This window comes from Mastomys coucha, unplaced genomic scaffold (genome assembly GCF_008632895.1).
Source record: "Mastomys coucha isolate ucsf_1 unplaced genomic scaffold, UCSF_Mcou_1 pScaffold22, whole genome shotgun sequence".
NCBI classification, from domain to species: Eukaryota; Metazoa; Chordata; class Mammalia; order Rodentia; family Muridae; genus Mastomys; species Mastomys coucha.
In genome coordinates, this window is record NW_022196905.1 from 214035113 (window position 1) to 214055576 (window position 20464).

The window sequence follows — 20464 nt, forward strand, 5'->3', positions numbered from 1 at the left end:
TGAAATCCAAGTCCCTGATTCTGACAGGGTTACTAGGTAATACAAATGCGTTAGGCAGCAGCTTAGCTTGACCTACCAGAGCCTACTCCTCCATGGTGGGGCTCGGAGTCAGGAGTCACCACAGGGAAAGCACAGTAAGGCACAGGACCTGAAGGTGTAGAGTTAGGTAAATGTAGGAAGGAGGTCGTGTTCACTGAGCACCAGCCTTGGTACCTGCCAGTCTAGTGCCTCTTGTTATGGTTTTGGATTATAACTGAGGATCTTTGGGAAGATCGTTGGAAGAAGTAATTTTTCTTTTTTAAAGATATACAAAGTTATTACCATGCAAATCCCTCCAAAAGCACATGAAATTTCTCCATTGTGTTTGAAACAGGCCTATGTTCCTGTCAAATCACAACACATAGGCAGAGCTAGTAAATCAAATGGGCCTTTGCTTGACTCTAGAAATACTGACATGTTTTTAAAAGAATGTTTCCTGAAAATACAGTTGTTCTAGGTAACTGTTGGGGATTATGCTGATGAGGAACTATTTTGCAAGGTTATTTTAGCACATCTGTACATTTATCCTATTCTTTCCTTTTTATTTGTATGGACTATAATGACACAGCATAAGAAATTCTGAGCTATGTTCATTTTTCAAAAACTTTCTTTATTAACATCACTAGACTATTTTGAGAACTAAATAAAAACAGTAAAATTTGTTTGGCAGCTTCTAGCAAGAAAGCTATTAATCATCTATATACACATTGAAAAGACTTTTCTTGACTTCTGTTAGTGTGAGAAAGTACAAATCCATACAGTGCTCACAGTAGGGCTGCAGCTACCCTAGCTGTGCAATGTTCTGCTTTGTCAGAACATACCAGCTGTTTTAATATAAAAATTCTTAAGGAATTGACTCAGTTTGTATTAAATTTTAAAGTAATTATAGTTCCAAGTCTACCCTTTAAACATATTGGTTTACTTTATGTTTTGTCTCTCGATTGTGAATATGTGATTAGATTTTTATGGATTTTCTCATAAAAACTGTGTTTATTATTTTTATCAGATAATGTATGGTGTCTCTCTAAGATCTTATAATGTATTGAATCATGAACAAAGCTGTTTTATTCACATACTTTATGCCCAGAGATTGTAATGCATACAAATTGATGCACATACTTAAAAGATTTGATTTTGTTTCTGAATTTACATTTTAAAAACATAGCTTTCAGAATTTTCTAAATGAAGAAATGCCTTTTTACTTGATAAGCAATGGAACTATTTTGAAATAAATCTTTCATATAAAATTTTAATTATTCACATTTTGATGAGTTGCTTTTGGAAATAAATATTTTATAGTAAAGAAACACAAGCTCATAACATTAAAGGGTCCAATGCTATTTAATCTGCACAAGCAATGGCCTAAGGATTTTTTTCCTGGTGAAATATTTAATGAACTGCCACTTTTCTTACCACTGCTGGGTTTACTGTGACCTAAATTAGGAAGTCTTTTCTTCCTTTACCCTTTAATTTAATTAGTTAATGATTTTGTAGTCAGGAATTCCCCAGAGATGGCAAATTTATTGATACTGTAAATCAACCTCTGGATATAACTTCATGCTGTTAGTTTCATTGATGGTGGATGCAGTGGCCATTATGGTATGGGCAAAGGCTACTGCTGGCAAAAAGGAAGAACCTTACTTGTTTAGGTTTAAGTTGAACAAACTAGAAAAATAATTGGGCTAAAAGTTGTAATAGTTAATATCTATTGTCACCTTAACTGGACTAAGCTGACTGGATGAGTAGGGCACACTTCTGGGTATGTCGTGCATGGATTTTCCTACTGATACCACGAGAATGTGGACTTCAGTGGATCCATCCCTTGATGGATTGTTGATACAGCACTACAGGCAGGTGGTGAAGTGGGCAGTGGGGTCCTTGGAAGAAGGAATTTACTGGTGGCATGTGTAGATGGCTGTGTTCTGCCTTGGCAGTTTCTTGTGTCTTCCTTTTTTTTTTCCTTGCTTGTCATATTGTGAACTTCTCTGTCTTACTAAATCATCCCTGCCATCATGGGGTGGCACCTCTGCAGCCAGGAACCAAACAACTGGGTGGAATTCTGTAGAGGATCAAGAATATTCAGAAAGTTTCTAAGTATAGATGAAGAATATACTACATCTTATAAAATTGTGTGAAGATATTGGGGTGGCCCAAAATGACACTATCATAGATCTGTAGCTCAAGAAACAGAGCTAGGAATATCTTTATCTGAAAGAATGAGCTATAGAAAACTTCCATTTTGTGTTGACATAAGGTTTACTGGGGGGCTAGAGAGATGACTCCGTGGTTAAGAGCACTGACTGGTCTTCTGAAAGGTCCTGAGTTCACATCCCAGCAACCACATGGTGGCTCACAACCATCTGTAATGAGATCTGATACCCTCATCTAGGTTGTCTGAAGACAGCTACAGTATACTTACATATAATAAATAAATAAATCTTAAAAAAAAAAGTTTACTGACCATATGGGTAACTCTGGAACTCTAACCCAGACTTTGCTAATTTGCATTTTTGAAAATCTTTTTAGGTTTTAACAACATTACTAGTATTTCTGCCTAACAGTGTTTTCAACCTTTCTTCCCATCCTAACCTTCATTAAAATTTTCACAAAATGTTAATAAATTAAAATTATATTTCACTAGAACATACATTTTCTATCTTCCTGTTCTTTTATTTTTTTAATGCCACATTGAAGATCAAAACCAGAGCTTTGTGAGCCGTATCATGTGCTCTATCCCTGAGCTAAACCATTAATTCTAGAATAAATGTCTTTAAAATAAAATTTTATGACAATCAACAAAAGAATTCAGAGAAAATGAGGCTAATAATACAAGCAAAATATTTAAAATTGGACAGTACAGATAAAAGTTACTGTTTACTTATCTGAAGTTAACAAATTCCTGTGGTTTTTAACTGCAGAACGAGAAGAAGACAATGATATGCAGTAAAAGTAATTCCAAAAGATAAACTGGTGTCCGTGCTTATCTTTTCCTTTATTTACATTTTCCCTTTCTACTTCTGAATATTCTTTAACCAAGGAACACCAAAGCCTTAAGGAATAAAATAATTAACAAAAACATGAAACTGGTTTTCTCATATGGGACACCAGGCATGTACAGCACCCACCCCTCAAAGATAAAGAAAGAAACATGGTGAGCCCATAGTGGTTACGCAGTTTATTGTGTAGAAAGAAGTTTTAGGCTTCAGTTCTGGGAGGGGGGATCTATCTCTTAAGTTGAGGTGTAGCTCAAGTCAGAAATGACTAAAAAGGTTTGAGTTTGAAGAACAGAATGTATATGAAGAGCAACATGAAACAAATCAGAAGTGTGTCATGGCTCCCTCCTATTTAAATTGAATACCAATAGAACATGTACACGATGAAAATAGTCAAAGCCAGGAAAGTACTAGTTAAAGGTTCAAAGGAGACAACCTGTGTATGGTGCAGGCTATGAACTATTCTTATTTCTACTAGCCAGCACAGGCAGTTTTCCAGTTCTCAAGGGGTGTTGAGTAAACATGAAGGATTTTCCTTAAGACTAGGATAATGTCACCCCAAGTAGAGGTCAACAAGCTTTCTGTTAAAGGACCAGGTGATGAATGTTTTAGACTTTCATATGTATGGCTCTGCTGATTCTCTTTCTGTAACCTAGTTTCTCCTCCAGTTTAACATCCTCATTTTTCCATGTCCTTTCTCAACAAAAGTCTTTAACAAACTGCCATTCTGTTGAAAAGAACCTTCCCTAGCTTACAGATTGCTTTTACTTCTACTGTGCCTGATGAGATCAAAATTGTCAATTATAACAATGGTAACTTTTCACCTCTTTGTCACAGTTGCAGTTTTGCATTGGTTTATATAATTGTTTTTATCAACATCTATCTCTTTCTCTAGAACATAATTAGAAGGCCATGTATATACACTATCATTTATTGGAATACTGGCACAAAGCATATTTCTTGGTATATGATAAGCACTTTTTAAAAAATTCTGTGGCCAAAGCCACCATGGAGAAGTACTACTAAACCTATGACAAGATTGGCTTCAATGCTGATGAAACACATGATAAAGTTAAAAAGTGTGTTGATGAAGTCTTAGGTGAGGGCTAATGTCAGAATATCAACCAGTGGACCACAAACAATGGAGCAATCTCTAAAACATTTGGTTAAACTGAGAAAAGCCTATACATTGTGACTTGTGCAGTGGTCTAGCAGAATTCATATGCATTTCATACATCGGTCTTGTGTTTTGGAGATGCTACATCTGATAGAATCTGTACTGTAAGATGGGGGAACTATACCATGAATTGCATTAGTAATGTTTTTGACATCATAATTGTCCTGTAACCAACTAAATATGTTGGGATAAAGCCATTAACTTAAGTTTGCAAGTGTATTCTTTCTAATAATGTGCTAGATGACAATGTGTCTCAAAACTATCAGTAAGAAATGGGATGATGTAAGCAAAACTCTCAAAGTAAAGAAGGACTTGGCAGATTATCTCATATTCCATAGAGCATCACTTAAATATGTAAACATTAGCCCAAAGTTAAATGCAGAAATATCCACTGACAAGCCTTTCACTAGCATTGTGGGACCCACAGGGAATATTTATTCAAACTAGAAAACACAAATATGTGAACAAAAAGATGCAAGAATAATTTTGGAGAAAACTATATGAATTCACTAATATCTTTCTAGTTTATTTTAATTTCTTTACTTCATTGAATTAGAAATAATATTTGATAGAAAGTAATTTTGACCATGGTCAGTGTTATAATTCTAGCTATGACTAACCTAATTAGTTTTCCTAAGAACTGGTAAATCCATTTTTTCAAAAGTTGAGGTTCTTGCATTTACACTTGAAGTGGAGGTAAATCTGATAACCCAATTTCCTTGTTAAATAAAAACATTTAGGTCTGTGAGCAATAGTATATGACTCAGACGAGGGCGCTACAGTCCACTCACTCCATGAAGTCTATTGAATTCTAGTGAAGGTGTGCTCTGCATACTTCCTGTTAGGCATGGCAGCTCTCAACATAGTGTTCAAGTATTAAGTTTCTTTTGGCAACTGTGTGCTTGGGAAACTAATGTTTACATTTGAAGAAGAACAGAACAAAGAAAGGAAAAGTGTCTGGACTTTAATGGAGAACTAGCTAAAAGGAAAGTGCTTATTGGTGACAGAATTATAGATGTAATTTTTAAGAGTTTCCTCTGACAAAGTAAAATATAACTAGTGAGAATAATTTAAAATACTTAAGTGGAGTTAGGACTAGAGTCTAATATACATTAAAAGTGAGCAATCAGTAGGTTACCTGATATCTAGGGGCTAATGAAATATAGTTAAATTTATTTAGTTTTATTTATTTTTTTGAAAAAAATGGAAATTATGGCATTTATTTTTTACAAGCAATATGGAAAAAGAGTAGATATCAGCAATATGATTTTCTTGCAGTCCTCAAATAGGGTTTTATTTTTCCATTCATTTTTTAAAAATTTATTTATATTTTTACTTATTTACTTTACATCCTGCTCACTGCCCTCTTCCTGGTCACCTCTTCCCACAATCTTTTCCCCCATCTCCATCTCCTTTCTCCTCTGAGTCTCCCTGGCTATTCCCTGGCATATCAAGTTTCCACAAGGTTAGGCACATCCTCTCCCACTGAGGCCAGACAAGGCAGCCCAGCTAGAAGAATATATTCCACAGACAGGCAACAGCTTTTTGGATAGCCCTCCTCTCCAGTTGTTCGGGACCTACATGAAGACCAAGATGCATATCTGTTATGTGTATGTGTGGGAGGCCTAGGTCCAGCCCATGTATGTTCTTTGGTTTATGGTTCAGTCTCTGAGAGTCCCAAGGGTTTAGGTTAGTTGATTCTGTTGGTCTCCCTTTGGAGTTCCTATCCCCTCCATAAGCCACAATCATTTCTCCTATTTTTCCATAAAAGTCCCCAAGCTCCATCTACAGTTTGGCTGTTGATGTCTGCATCTGTCTTAAGAGGCAGATGGAGGAAGGGAGCTGAATGGGAAAGGAAATAAGGAGGAGAATTGGCGTGTGTTCTGGATCAGGTATGGGAGAGACAGGAGAAATAGCCAAATGTCTATGAGAATGAGTGAAAAATCTGCAACTGGTCAGGGTTGGGAGGTAGGGGGCATCTCCAGGATGAGACAGAGTCCTGGGATAAGGGAGGTGCCCAAGAATCAATGGAGGTATCCTTAGCTGTGACTCACAACATTGAGGATATGGAACTTGAAGAGGCCACCTCCTATACCCTGGCAGAAACCCAGATGGAGCGGTAAGAACACCAACCCACCCACAAAAGTTTCCACCCAAAATTTATCCTGTGTACAAGAAAAGCAGGGATAGGGCGATGGAGCAGAGACTGAGGTAACAGCCATCCAATAAGCAGCCCAACTTGAGACCCATCCCACGGGCAAGAACCAATCCCTGACATTATTAATGATTCTCTGTTATGCTTGCAGGCAGGAGTCTAACATGGTTGTCCGCTGAGAGGCTGACTCAGATAGTTAAAATTATTAAGAAAATCAAATATAAATATTAGGGTAGACAGGTGGAGACCAAATGCAAAGTTAGTCTGCCCTTTAACCTTGAAAATGAAATCAATTTTGCATATTACCACTGACACCCAATCCATGTAAGGGCTTTGAATCACAATTCACTGAAATTAAGATAAAGAAAAGCTTAGTATTAGTGGCAAGTGTATCAATACAGATGTATGCAGGATTGATATTTTACTAAATCACTGTAATGATAAAAATGGAAGGATAGGGTTTAGTGGAGTGATACATAGTTTTGGCACGTCAGATATTCTTTGTGCATTACATGTTGAGGTTTTGTCTTTTACTGTTTATCATAATGCTAAATGGTGGCCTGCAAGATTTGGAGTCTGGATGAAGCCTGAGGGACCCTGCCTCCAGTTGATTCTGATTGGTGAATAAATATGCCAGCAACCAATAGCTGGTGAGAAAAGATGTAGGTGGGGTTTAGGTTTCCCTGGCTAGAGACCATGAGGAAGGGGCCAGGAAGGAAGAGAGTCACCATGGGATTGAGAAAAATGTGACCCAGAGGGCTGCAAATTGGGTTAAGAGCAGCCAAGATGGAATATATTTATTTTTTTCTTACTACAATTACCTTAGCATTACTTTATGCTACTGGTCCTTGTGCCTCTGGAGATTATAACAGTGGCCAAACTATCTGTGCAGTTAGAGTTTATATTTTATTATTGTTATTGAACTCTCAGATGAAAATAATCAACTCGTATCTTGTGAGCTTGCTAACTGATATTTCCAGCTAAAAATTATCTCCCTGAATGTAAAATAAAAAATTATATAATTCTAGGTACATTGCTTAGTTAATTGGAAGTCATGAGTTCACTTCCCAGAACCCTTGTGAAAATGCTGGATACAGTAGTTTCCACTTGTAATCTAGTGCTCTTCATGGGACATCCTGTCTCAAAGAAAAGATGAAGAGCCCTAAAGAATGACACCTGACACCTGAGGTTACACTGACCTCCATAGTATGTGCAGAGTAAATACACACACACACACACACACACACACACACACACAGGACCAAAACCAGTCCCCCACACTAAGGCAGTATTTTTTTTAACACAATTCTACCTACCTGGAGAAAGAATGAGATCCATGGTTACTGAGATTTTTTTTTTTTTTTTTTTTTTTTTTTTTTTTTTAAGATATGAGGGGCAACGTTTATGAATTAGTTAAGAGTTTCTTGATGAATTCAAGATGAATAACCAGGGGTGAGACCAGTGATTGATGAATGGGTATTTGAGTAGATTTAGTTGAAATCAGAGATGGTAATTTGTTTTAGATTGTTAAGTCAGAGGTTATATTAACATCTCATTTACCAAGCTGTTGTTAGGTCCCAAAGAAACTGGGACTAGTTTCATTCAGGGTACTTGTGGCTCCTCCCAGCACTTCTGGCCCAGCCTCCTACTCTAAATCTCTCTAGGCTAATGGCTGGCCCTTCCCCAGCCTGATCTCTATATAACCTAGTCATTGCAGCCATATCATCTCTCAGCTCCTGGCTTTCTCTTGGCCTCTTGGTCCATTACTTTTCTGTTGGTTTGCTTGCCCTCTGTCTTACCCTAACTCTCCTTCTTCCTATTCCCATGGCTTGGTTCATTTTGGACTCTTTCAGATACTTCTGGTTGTTCTGTTCCTAATATCTAGATTAAAACCCATCTCCTCAACCATACCTAGGAGCCATCAACTCCTCATTTTCATTCAACGTTTTTTAGGGATAATTACTCCTGGATGCTTCATAGACAGCTTTAGCTTTCAGTCATTGTTTCTAATAGCTTTGATTGGAGTGTGCTTAGCTCTGAATCCTGAGTTGCAAAGCACTTCTTGATTAAGAATGATCTTTGTGTCACCTTTCCCTCAACTTTCTTCTTACAAGTTTCCAGGTATTTTTCCATTTTTATTTTTATTCCACCCTGTCCTTGAAATATAAGGGGCCACATAGAACGTTTTGCCTCGAGTTGTCACGCTCACGATTTGGCTAGTTCACAGTTCACAGGCAGAGCACAGAGTGGCATTCAATCTTAATCAGGAGTCCACAGGATAGGCAAGTGGAGTGCCTAGCATCCTGGCGAGGATTTGACATTAATCACCAGAAAGATTTATTTGGTAGCTGAAATTGTGGAAAGAGTTGAGTTTGTCTAAATTATAAAACAAGATTGAGCCCTAGAAATAAATACTTTAGGTATCAATAGAAAATGAAAGCTTTGGCCATGCATAAGTCCATTCTCTACATATAGAACAAGTCAGTCTCTAAAGGAGAATTCATTTCATTTAACAGTTTCAGTACCTGCCATGTGGCTGTTGAAGACCACTTACAGTAAACATGGAAGGACTACTCACATTCACTCAGTGCAGAATGTTTAAGTTCAGCTCCCTCGGAAACAGAGTCTGAGATGAAGGTTTATTTGCAAGAGCTGTTAGAAACAACGCCTACAAAACAGTGAGGGAAATGCTGAAGTATGATACATTTGCGCATGATCTCCTAGAGAGCTCCAGAGCTAAGCCTGCCATTCACAAATGGTTAAAGACACAGGGAACAGACAAGTCTTTCCCTGCTTACAATAAACAGAAATTCAGTGTAGGCCTTGGTTAGGATGAGCTGTATCCTCAGAGAATTTTATTTACTGAAGGCAATTTCTGGAAAGAGCCTTAGCTATGAGCCACCAATAGATAACATCTTTTGCAGTTGCAAAAATAAATCCTCTAATCCTTAAAGCTGCATCTAAGCAGTACATCATAGCATTCATCACTAAGAATATTTTGGAGGGTGGAGAAAAGCTGAATAACAGTGCAATTTGTTTTCCTTCCATGTGCATGTACATGTGTATAATAACTTTATTGGTATCTATTTGCATACCACATACTCCATCCTTTATACAGTTCAATAGCTTTACATGTATTAACAAGCCCGTCAATCTCAACATAATTTTAAAGCATTTTGATACTCCTAAACAAAACCCTGCACTTCCTATCTGTCATTCTCCTAGATCCCTCATCTCCTCACCCTCAGGCAAACACTCTTTTATCTACTCACTTGCTTGCTTTAAAGATTTCATATAATCATGATTCACATAATCATTTTATATAATTATGGTTAGAATTTTGTGACCAGAATTTTTCATTTAGCATGATGTTTTAAATTCTGTTCTGTAGTGTAAAGCAGTACTTCCGTTCTTTTTGTTGCCAATGTGGTACATCTAGGCAATGTAATATTGTGAATCAACTTTTATCTATTAACAGTTTGTAAAGATTTTTCACTTTGGGGCTATTGTGAATAATTCTGCTATGAACATTAAAGTGCAACTGATCTTATGGACATATTTGTCATGAGTGTGTCATTGGAATTGGTGGGTCATATTATACTTTCATTTAAACATTTAGGGAATTGACACACTATTTTCAAAGCAGCTGCTTTATTTTTCATTGTCATGAGCAGCGCATTAGGGGTCCTGTTTTGTTACATTGTCAACATTTGCTATTATGCCTTTTTACTAAAGCTATTTTTCTTGATGATGAGTATAATATAGTTTTTCATTATAGATTTTATTTGTAACATAGCTTATTGGTATTCTATGCTTTTCACTGAAATAATGACTAACATTGAGTATCTTTTTATGCACTTGTTGACCATTTGTATGTTTTTGAAAACAACTTTAGTTAGATCTTTTGCTTATTTTTCAAAGTATGTAGTTTTTGTATATTTTCTATATTTGTACTGTTATATTTATATACATGTCACTTAGCAGACACATGATTTGCAAAATAAAGTTTTCTTTTCTCTTTCTTTTCACATGACTTTTCTCTTTCTTTGTCATGTCCATGGAAGCACAAAAAATATAATTTTGTTAATATACAGATAAACAATGTTTTTTTCTTTTGTTGTAAGTTGTTTGGAATCAAATCTGAGAAGTTATTCCCTAACCCAAGGTTCAAAAGAACTTCTTGAATCACAAAATAATATGATAGAAAGAAAAGCAGAAAGGATTATGTGCTCTATGTTAGATGCAAATATAACTCTGGGCAGAGAAAATCCCAAATTCTGTGTGGGAAGCTTTGTTTCAATCCATTTCACACCTTATTTTATGCCCACATTGTTCATTATTTAGACATAGAGATAGTGTACTGGCTAGTTTTGTGTGAACTTGACACAAGCTCATTAGAGAAGAAAGAGCCTCAGTTGAGGAAATACTTCCATGAGATTCCACTGTAGGGCATTTTCTCAATTAGTGATCAAGGTGGGAAGGCCCAGCCCTTGGTGGATGGTGCCATCTCTGAGCTGGTGGTTCTGGGTTCTATAAGAGAGCAGGCTGAGCAAATCAGGGGAAGCAAGCCAGTAAGTAGCACTCCTCCATGGCCTCTGCATCGGATCCTGCCTCCAGGTTTCTGCCCTGTTTGGGTTTTTGTCCTGGCTTCCTTTAGTAATGAAGAGCAATGTAGAAGCATAAGCTGAATAAACTCTTTCCTCTCCACCTTGCTTTTTGGTTATGGTGTTTCATCATAGCAATAGAAACTCTAAGATTCATAGGTAGATAATAGAAGACAATTAATAGATGATAAATAGAAAATAAGTAACCAGATTGATTGACTGAGTAACTAATTCATTAAACAGTTTGTATTAGTTACATGAGAAAAAGACTTCCAAGTAAAATGACAGACTAGACACTCTATCTCTGTGACCCAATAAAGGAGAAGAGTCAGAATGAGAAAATATAAGACCATGCCACAAAGAGACAGAAAAAAAAGCTTCAACAAATAATAAAAATAGTGAAAGAACAACCTGATAGTATGAGAAAAAAGATGGGCAGCCCACTAAAATATAAACCAAGCTGGATATAGCTCCAGAGCACAGCTCTCCAGTGAGATGTGGGTGGCAGAAGCCTCTTCCAAAAGTCAAACCAGGAAACTAGTGAAAAATGACGAGCTGGCTTACCCCCAGGACAAGCCAATAGCCCTTAGCAGGCTCAAGACCAATTACAGATTTTGTGAGATATGGCAGTAATTCCCCTGGGAGACAGTTCAGTAGTAAAGAATAATCAAATTTTGTCACTTTGTGTGACTTGGATTGCAATAGCCAGTTTCCTCTCAAGAAATTTGATCTAATTTGGGAATCTAGGTTTAACCTGTCATGGTCCTGAGAGGCATTTGTGAAGAAAGGGCCAAACACTGACAAGTCAAAATTTGCTGGTGGCAGGAAGCTCAGTTCATGTAATGAAGTACATCTACACTCAGTGACTGACATCAGACCTTATCAACCGAGAATAGCCCTTGAGCCTGAAGTGAGTAGATGAGACAATCTTTAAAACCATCTTTGACTGCTCATTGCTATAGCATCTGTGAATACTTGATAATCACATCTGCATTTCTCTAATGGAGCAGGGCTATCAACACTTTTGCTGTTTAGAAAATACAAAGAGAAGTCCTCCACCTTTACCCATTTCAGTTCTGTTGTGGCTACCTCAGCTTCTAACAAATTCAAAGACAACTGCCTCCCTAGTTAGCATATCAGATATCTCATGGGTACAGCCTGTGGAGTTTTGGAAGAATGAGAGAATTGCCCAACCTATAGCCCATAAAAGGAAGTGATTATAAGCAACAGAGGCTCCTGATACCAAAAAGAAGAGAAGCTACTAAAGCACATGGCTATGAAAGACCCTGGACACATGTCCCAATATGGTCTCAATACCAGCATAAACCACACAGAAGCTGTTCAGTTTAATGAGGTCCCAATAATAAACAAACAAACAAACAAAAACAGCCTGAGCTATTGGTATTCTGAAGTAGAAGTTTCTGGTGTCTCTGGAGACTCAGTTGTGTCATGTGATGTTTTTCTGGAAGCTGTCTTGTGAGAGGGCATGTTTTGCTGGAGTGGATCTTGAGAGGATGCATGATGTTTAGAAAGAATGTAAGTATAACCCCATGGAGAGTGGGAGGGCACTCGTGCATTGGTTCACCTTATAGTGCTTTGCTGTCTGTATAACCCCATGGAGAGTGGGAGGGCACTCTTGCATTGGTTCACCTTGCAGTGCTTTGCTGTCTTTGCTGATCTTCATTTGCTTGTCATGACTTTGTAGAGAGAAACTTGCCAGAGAACTTTTTGTGGTATTTAGGCTGCTTCTTGCTACTTGAACTGACTCATGCCAATTCAGCAGAGCTTCTCGGTTTCTCCTGGACGGAGCTGCTGATTCTGATTTGTGTTTGGTGTTTTGCACTGATAATGAAGATTGGAATTGTCCCAAAGAACTACTTCTAAACAGGCCCACATCCCCCAAGTCCTATTAACCTTTCTTATCCCCTACCTGTGGTAGGTAGGCTAGAAGGGAGGTTGAAGCACTTAAGAACCTTTATTATAGTCAGTTTACAAAAAAACTAAGCCTACAGAGTTTTGTTCAGCAAGTTGTCTCCTGTGTTAATGCATTCAATGTTTGCCCCTACTTTATCTTCTAGCAAATTTAATGTATCTGGTTTTATGTTGAGGGCTTTGATCTACTTAAACTTGAGTTTTGTGCAAGGTAATAGTATCAATATATTTGCATTCTTCTACATACCCATGTATGTATGTAGTCCGGTCAGACCAGCATAATTTGTTAAAGATGCTTTCTTTTTCCATTGTATAGTTTTGGCTTTTTTTGTAAAAATGTCAGGTGTTCATAAGTGTGTGGACTTACATCTGGATCTTGGATTTGATTCCACTGATCAGTCTGTTGTTTTTATGCAAATACCATGTATTTTTTATTATCATTGCTCTGTAGTACAGCTTAAGATTAGGGATGCTAATATCTTTAGAAGTTCTTTTATCATATAGGATAGTTTCAGATACCCTGAATTTTTTGTTTTTCAATGTGAAGTTGAGTGTTGTTTCTTCAAGGTCTGTAAAGAATTGTTTTGGAATTTTGATGACAATTCCATTGAATTGGTAGATTGATTTTGGTAGAATGGCCATTTTTACTATGTTAATCCCACAGATCCATGAGTATTGGAGATCTGTCTTCTGATACCTTCTTCAATTTCTTTCTGCAAAGATGGGAAATTCTTCTCATACAGGTCTTTCATTTGCTTTGTTAGAGTTACACTAAGATATTTTATATTATTTGTGGCTATTGTGAAGAATGTTGTTTTCCTTATTTCTTTCTCAGTCTGTTTATCGTTTGTAACAGGAAGACTGATGTTTTTGAGTTAATTTTGTATTCAGCCGCTTTGTGGAAACTGTTTATGAACTGTGGGAGTTTCCTGGCAGAATTTTTGAGGTCACTTATGTATACTATCACATCATCTATGAATGGTAATACTTTGACTTTTTCATTTCCAATTTTTATATCCTTGATCTCCTTCAGTTGTCTTATTGTTGTAACTAAAACTTCAAGTCCTATATTGAATACAGAGAGAGTTGAGAGCTGTGGGGCACAAGGACTGTGACAATAGAGGAACTGGCATGAAACTGGCAAGATAGAGCATGTTCAAACCCTGGAAATCTCAAAACTTGAGACCGGCAGAAGTGGAACTAAATCCCTTCCTATTTCTGTGCCTGCCTTGGAGCACTAACCCAAAGACCCCCAACTATGTGGTCACAGGTAGTCAGTCACATAGTATACACCTGGAATTCTTCTCCATGCAGATAGAGCTTCACCAGCATCTGAGCCTCAGACCGACTGCCTGACACTGTATTTCTCATCTTGCCAGAAACTCTATCTTGCCAGTTTCATGCCAGTTCCTCTGTTGTCACAGTCCTTATGCCCCACAGCTCTTAACTCTCTCTGTAGAATGCATTTCCCCCCAAATTCCCATCTTACTTCCCAAGGCTCAGATAGTCCCTGTCTATATGGAATAAAGTACACGAGTTATTTCACCAAGGATCGTTTTGAGACTGTTTTTGCTGAGCTATAACACTTGGGGGAAAACTCTCTTCCCCCATGCACTTATCATTGATCTTTTGGACTCACCTGTTGGCCAGGTCCCTTTTGCTTGAAGAGGTTCACATCAGAGCACAGGCCTCCAGCATTAGTGCTGCACCCACAACTGCCTCTGGACATGGGACTCAGGCTACAGGCCCACCACCTGAACTTCATTACCCCCCTTTTAAGAGCTGTAACATTATTTCAGCATTCCCAGCTGTACTGGAATTCTGTGGACCCCATTCATACAATTTAAAACTATTGGTTAAATAAATATGGCTACAGCCAATTACTGGGGAGAATAAAAGACGTGGAGTTTGAGTTAATGGGCTGGGTTCACAAGTAGGGACCATGAGGGGAGAAAGGAGGAAGAGGAAGAAGAGGGAGGGAACAGAATATCTTCCTTAGATATGATAGACCGAGAGCATGTACCTGAATGCAATGGACCTTGAGAACAGGCTGGTGGAACAGAAATAACTCAGGAAGACCCAAACAGCAAGTATTAGGGGAACCCAGCAGGGAATTAAGTCTAGTGATTAGAAAATTAAATTAGGGGTAATCCTCCAGTAATTTTGCAAAAGCTAAATAAATGAATAATAATAGTCTGAGTCTCATTTATTTGGAAGCTTGTTTAGGACAAGAATAAATATACTAATTTATAGAAAATCTATATTATTAGATACTAGAGTGGATAGAAGTTTGCTTCTTGGGTCTGTTTGCTTGGGAACTCTTTTTCCAGCCATTCACTAGAGGTAATATATATCTTTGGTGCTGACGTGTGTTTCTTCTATGCAGCAGAATGACGGGTCTTGTTTTCACATCCATTTTGTTACCATTTGTCTTTTTACTGGGGAATTGAGTTCATTGATGTTGAGAGATATTAATGACCAATGGTTTGTTTGTTTATTTAATGGTGATGTGTGTGTGTGTGTGTGTGTGTGTGTGTGTGTGTGTGTGTTTACCTTTTGGCTTTTAGAGTCTCTGTTGAGGAGTTGGGTGTAATTCTAATATGTCTGTCTTTGTGTGTTACTTGACCTTTTCCCCTTGCAATTTTAATATTCTTTTTTGTCCTGATTTTTAGTGTTCTGATTATTATGTGTCAGAAGGATTTTCTTTTCTGGTCCAATATATTTGGTGTTCTGAATAAATGTAATGCCACTTTTATTTCTTCTGAGAAAGGGATGAGATGAGAGTCATACTCAAGCTTTATGAATACATGGCTTGGGCTAAACCCAGAGCATTTCTATCTAATTATCCTTAGGCCTAGGCCTGGAATCTCTAGCCTCCATTCAATCTTTCTTGTGCAAGTCTGGACTTTGAAGGCTTCAGCTTCCAGCCTCCATCTGCTAACCTAGGCCATAAGGTTTTTACTTCTGAGACTTACTGCTGAATAAAGTCACCCATTCTAGCTCCTTCTGAACTCTGGTTGGTTGGTACAACTCAACTGTTTTGGCTCAAACATCTCTCTAAGATGACTGATTCAAGTTGGTTTTTCTTAGCTTCTGACTGAATTGTTCTGCTTAGAAAGACTGCCTCTGAATTCCATTAACTGAACTGCTCTGACCTGCTTCTGTTCTAAACTGAGTTCAACTGTGCTCAATTGCATTAAACTGTACTAAGCTGTACTGAACTGAACTGAAGTGAACTCGACTCTCTCTTCCTTCAATGCTTTTAAATAACCTCTCTTTCCTGTCTGTTCTTATGAAAGTTGGATGTATCCTATCTCTGACTCATTCTGTCAAATATTTTCTCTGATTTGTTACTTTGTCCCCCAATTAATTATCATTTTTTGGGGGATCAAAGGTATATACCAAAGGTATGTCTATATTCTAGCCTGATCATACTATAATCCAGGGCATATCTGCATTCCAGTCAGATCCATAGACCTAAAAGATCTTTGAATGTGATCTCTTGCCAGAGAAGCCATGTTGCTGAATTAGAATTCCTCTATAGTTTTGTAAGCTTCTTGTACATTTATTAGTCATCTCTGTTTAGGTTAGGAAAATTTTCTTACTTGATTTTCTGGGCTTTAGAGTCTAGAATATTTTTTTTCTTCTTTCTCTATTATTCTTAGGTTTGGTCTTTCCATAGTGTCCCAAATTTCCTGGATGTTTTGTATCAGGAACTTTTTAGATTTAAATTGTTTTAATTGATGTACCAATTTCTTCTACTGTATCTTCTATTCTCTTTTCTATCTCTTGTATTCTGTTGGTGATGAGTGCATCTGTAGTTCCTGTTAGTTTATCTAGATTTTTCAATCTCCAGGATTTTCTCAGCTTGTATTTTCTTTATTGCTTCTATTTCCATTTTTAAGTCTCCAACAGTTTTATTCATTTCCTTCATCCGTTCGATTGTATTTCTTGTATTTTTAAAGGAAGTTATTAATTTCTTCTTTAAGGGCCTCTATCAGCTTCCTAAGATTGGGTTTAACATCATTTTCTTGTGTTTCAGCTGTGTTGGAATAGCCAGATCTTTCTGTAGTAGGATGGCTGGGCTCTGCTGGTGTTGATTTCTGAGTTTATCTTTGTTGGCTGGGTGGGTTTTTGTTTGTTTGTTTGTTTGTTTACTTACTGGTCTTCTTGCCTTAGTGGCCTGGAGTTCTGGTGAACAGTGGTTTAGGTCTAGTAAGGTGTTTGCACAGGAGTTTTTGTGGCCTGCATGGACTCTGGAGTTTTGGGTGCTACTCTTGCTTCTGTGGTCTCTAGAACTAGTGTGGCCTTTAGCCTCTGGTGCATTTGTGGCCTTTGGGGAAGCAGGCAGAGTTGTGGTCTACAAAATGGAGCACAGGGGGTGAGAATCAGTGTAGTTTAAAGCTGTTGGGTGTGATTTAAGGGGAGTTGGCAGGTACAGGGCTTGGGGTAGAGTCTTATTTGCTATACCTGATACTGGTAGACCTCCACGAAAGCAGACAGGTTTGTGGTCTGGGATTAAAAAAACAAAAAGAAATTTATTTAACATGTTATTATTACAGTTTTTCTTCTCCCCCCAAAATTGGATGTACTATCCAATTCCTCTCATAATATTTAAATCCACAACATTTCTTTATCTTCTTAGAAAACCAACAGGCATCTAAATAATATCAAATAAGATAAAAAGAAACTAACAAACAAGAAAAATGAGCCAAAGAAAAAGCATAAGAAATATATGTAGATTCAGAGACACAGATATTTATACTCACTGGAATCCCATAAAAAGTAAAACTGAAAGACATAACACATACCCAAAAGGTTAAAAATATGCCCTTTCAAAACTATATGAGACAAGGTATCTCCAAAAATGCCACTGAGATTATTTTGTGTTGACCCTTTACAGCTGGGTATAGATTCTGTCTGTAGTGGTTATTTGTATCCCTAGTGATACTCCATTGCACAGAACTAATTTTTCATTTGTGAATGGTTATCATTGGACATATATTCTGGGTTAGGGATAGAGACATGTATCCACTTCTTGTCTCAGTACTGGAACTCCATCTGGCACAGACACATACAGGTCTTGTCTAGACTTGCTCAGTCTGCTTTTTTAAATTGAGCCTAAGACCATCAGCCCAGGGAACCACCCAAAATGGAGTCCTCTTCCATCAATCACTAATAAAGAAAATACCTTACAGACAGATCTAATGGAGGCACCTTCTCAAACAAAGTTTTCTCCTTTCACATAACTAGTTTGTGTGTCATGTCAAGCTGACATAAGATCAGCCAGCAGGACCATGTACTCCATGCGTCCCTCCCAGAACATGGCCTCCTGAGAACTATCAGTAGCATGAATCTGGCGTGTCAAATCACCAACCAACTGCTTGAGATGAGATGGCTGTTTACCCTCTCTGAGCTTCAGTTCTATGTTCTATAAAGTTTAGGTTTTATTTCTAAAACACCTTTGGTTCTGTCTGTGCCTGGAGCTGATCCTGTGCCACAGCACCCAAAGCTGATCTTGTGCTACAGCTCTCCATAACCAAATACCAGCTGTGAGAGAGCTGGTCTCCACAACTCTCCACAGTTGATACAACTGTGATAACAGGTAAGACCACCAGTTCTGCTCAAATTCGTGGCCCAAGAGGGACCTGCCCAGAACCATCAGGACATAGAAACTGAGGATCAATCTGCACCCCCGGGATGATCCTGAGCCACAGCTCTCCATACTGAAATTTCTGCCAGAGAAAACTGGTCTCCCAGGAGTACTGACATATAGGCTTGCATGAGGGACAAGCCACAGTCAGAGACAGCAAGACCAGTTAACACCAGAGATGACCAGATGGCAAGAGGCAAGAACAAGAACATAAGCAACAGAAACCAAGTTCTGTTCAAAACCCAGTTCTTATACCACAGCGAGCCCTGGATACACCAAGACACCAGAAAAGCAAGACTCTGATTTAAAATCACATCTCATGATAATGATAGAGGACTTTCAAAAGGACGTAGATAACTCCATTAAAGAAATACAGAAGAACACAGGTAAACAGGTAGAAGCCCTTAAAGAGGAAACACAAAAATCCCTTAAAGAATTACAGGAAAACAAAACCAAACACACGTGAAGAAATTGAACAAAACCATCCAGGATCTAAAAATGGAAATAGAAACAATAAAGAAATCACAAAGGGAGACAACCTGGAGATAGAAAACCTAGGAAAGAGATCAGGAGCCACAGATGCAAGCATCACCCACAGAATACAAGAGATAGAAGAGAGAATCTCAGGTGCAGAAGATACCACAGAAAACATTGACATAACAGTCAAAGAAAATGCAAAAAGCAAAAAGCTTTTAACCCAAAACATCCTGGAAATCCAGGACACAATAAGAAGACCAAACCTAAGGATAATAGGTATAGAAGAGAGTCAAGATTCCCAACTTAAAGGGCCAGTAAATATCTTCAACAAAATTATAGAAGAAAACTTGCCTAACCTAAAAAAAGAGATGCCCATGAACATACAAGAAGCCTACAAAACTCCAAATAGGCTGGGCCAGAAAAAAATTCCTCCTGTAACATAATAATCAAAACACCAAATATATTAAGTAAAGAAAAGCAATAAGGGAAAAAGGTCAAATAAAATATAAAGGCAGACCTATCAGAATTACACCGGACTTCTCACCAGAGACTATGAAAGCTAGAAGATCCTGAGCAGATGTCATACAGACTCTAAGAGAACACACATGCCAGCCCAGGCTACTATACCCAGTGAAAGTGTCAATTACCATAGATGGAGGAAACAAGATATTCCAGGACAAAACCAAATTTATACAATATCTTTCCACAAATCCAGCCCAACAAAGAATAATAGATGGAAAACTCCAACACAAGGAGGGCAACTACAAAAATGCAAGAAAAAACAAGAAATAATTTACTTTCAACAAACTTAAAAGAAGATAGCCACACAAACATAATTCCACCTATAACAACAAATTAACAGGAAGCAACAATCACTATTCCTTAATATCTCTTAACATCAATGGACTCAATTCCCCAATAAAAATACATAGACTATCTATTCAATATAGTACTTGAAAAAAGAAATAAAAGCAGTCATTTAAAGTCTCCCAAGCAAAAAAATGCCCAGGGCCAGATGGGTTTAGTGTAGAATTCTTTAAGACTTTAAAGAAGACCTAATACCAATATTCTTCCAACTATTCTACAAAGTAGAAACAGAAGGTACTCTAGTCAATTCATTCTATGAAGCCACAATTACACTGATACCAAAACAACACAAAGACCCAACAATGAAAGATATCAATGTAAGAATACTCAATAAAATTCTCACAAACTGAATCCAAGAATACATCAAAATTCTCATTCACCATGATCACGTAGGCTTCATTCCAGGGATGCAGGGTTGGTTCAATATACAGAAATCCATCAATGTAATCAACTACATAAATTCAAAAAGAAAAAAACCCACATGATCATTTCATTAGATACTGAAAAACAATTGACAAAATTCAACATCTCTTCATGTTCAAAGTCTTAGAAAGATCAGGAATTCAA

At 37.6% G+C, this 20464-nt stretch overlaps 1 protein-coding gene and 1 pseudogene across 3 annotated transcripts in view; both read left to right on the forward strand.

Moving 5' to 3' along the window:
- Iqcm (IQ motif containing M) overlaps nt 1–20464 on the forward strand; it is a 693129-nt gene that overhangs the window by 144296 nt on the left and 528369 nt on the right. The gene's annotated exons all lie outside the window — the stretch shown is intronic.
- LOC116069591 lies at nt 4041–4379 on the forward strand (annotated as a pseudogene).